Source organism: Schistocerca nitens, chromosome 6, assembly GCF_023898315.1.
Source record: "Schistocerca nitens isolate TAMUIC-IGC-003100 chromosome 6, iqSchNite1.1, whole genome shotgun sequence".
Taxonomy (NCBI): Eukaryota; Metazoa; Arthropoda; class Insecta; order Orthoptera; family Acrididae; genus Schistocerca; species Schistocerca nitens.
Genome location: NC_064619.1, coordinates 195,099,602 through 195,101,423, shown reverse-complemented (window position 1 = coordinate 195,101,423; position 1,822 = coordinate 195,099,602).

Sequence of the window (1,822 nt, the reverse complement as noted above, 5' to 3'; positions counted from 1 at the left end):
TCTCTCTCTCTCTCTCTCTCTTTCACACTCTCTCTCTCTCTCTCTCTCTCTCTCTCTCTCTCTCTCTGTGTGTGTGTGTGTGTGTGTGTGTGTGTGTGTGTGTGTCGCAAAATATTTTCGTACAACAAAATTAAGTTTATAGATAACGTGAATTGTTAACTCACCAACAAAACTCACAGTAACATCACTCAATTGTAGATGACAAGCAATTTATTTATTTAATCTTTTGGCTAGGGCCCACCGGTGGGCAGACCGTTGGTCGGGTGCCGGTCTTTCAATGTGACGCCACTTCGGCGACCTGAAGTCGATGAGGATAATAGGATGATGATAAGGACAGCACAACACCCAGTCCCTGAGCGGAAAAAATTCCGCGACCCAGCCTGGAATCGGACCCGATGACAAGCAATAAATAGCCAGTAACGCTCAGACGGCCCTGCGTAACCCAACAACGTAGAAAAAAATGAGGTGATGACAATAACAAACAAACACTGCTTTTAGGCTTAATTTCATTAGGATAATTATTACTTAAAACATGCTCACTTTTTCATAGAATTGGATCAAGGGTTCCCAATGAGGATGGCACAGAGGTGCTGAAGAATGTTTGGGTGTATATGTAAGTCACTTGCGCAACAGGTGGACTTGAAATCCAGTAATTTCATCCCCAAAACAGATCATGTAGAGACTGAAAACTAAATGATGAATATTGAGCCAAATAACGCTGAGGCGGTTTTCCTCCATTTGCAGTGTATAAGACAGCAGAGTAACCTTGCTACTTATCACTTCTTATATTCATAGTACGACCTACACTATCGAAAAGTTTGAATCTGTGGAGAGTCGTTTGGTTTTTCTTTACGCTCTAATGTCAGACAGCGACGCACAGTACAAAATGAATTGTCTACGACGACGAGACAAGTCCCACTTGTGAGAGATACCAAGACTCGTTGCGCTTTACTGTAATGGCCCCACGTGCAAATGTGCCCGCTGTGAAGCTGCTTATAATTTTCAGATAAGGGAGCAAGCGTAACAAGTTCATTGTTCGGAACACTTAGGAGTGACGGCTATCCCCCTCCATCATCAGCGCCGCACTGGCCGTTGCGCGGCTCCGCATACGAAGCTGCCCCCGGCGCGGCTGTTATAGATGATGGCCCATCCTCCCAGCACAAACACCGACTGCGATTCCGTCGCAGCGGGCGCGGGCATTCCGGAGAACGGAGCTGCTCTCAGATCCATCTCCTACGCGAGCGGAATAAAAGACAACGACGACTCCATAAACAGAATGCCTATCCTAGGCTCCCCTCGCCCTCGAAAGCAACCTCCGTGCAGCACCGAATCCGAAACGAATTTATCAGATCACTTCTTGATTAATTCCCCCCACAGGCATCACGTTCGTTCTCCAGTTGCTACGTTCTTCCATCCACTTCTTCGTGACGTGGCGTTGTTTCTTTATTGTAAAATCAACGAATGCTCACCCTTCTTCTTTACTCTTGCCCATCCACGCATCGACTGCGCGGCCCAAGCCGACACACGCACTGCCTAGTTCACCGCCCACCCCTCCCTGCGTAGAGAGATGACCCTTTCCCTTCTTTCTCTTTAGTACAAGTGCTACCAGGTGTAGAAGTAAGAAATCGAGATTTCCCTATAGATGGTGCTAGCCGTCAGTGCAGAGCTTCTGAGACAGCGTCTGCAGCGCCATCTGCTTCCTGTAACGGCTAACGACGAATGTCAACATACAGTAACCCAAGTTAAATACATCGGTATCTGTTTCAAACTCGTAAACATGTCGAGTTTTGTGCCAATGAACTACTATAAAAAATGGAAATAA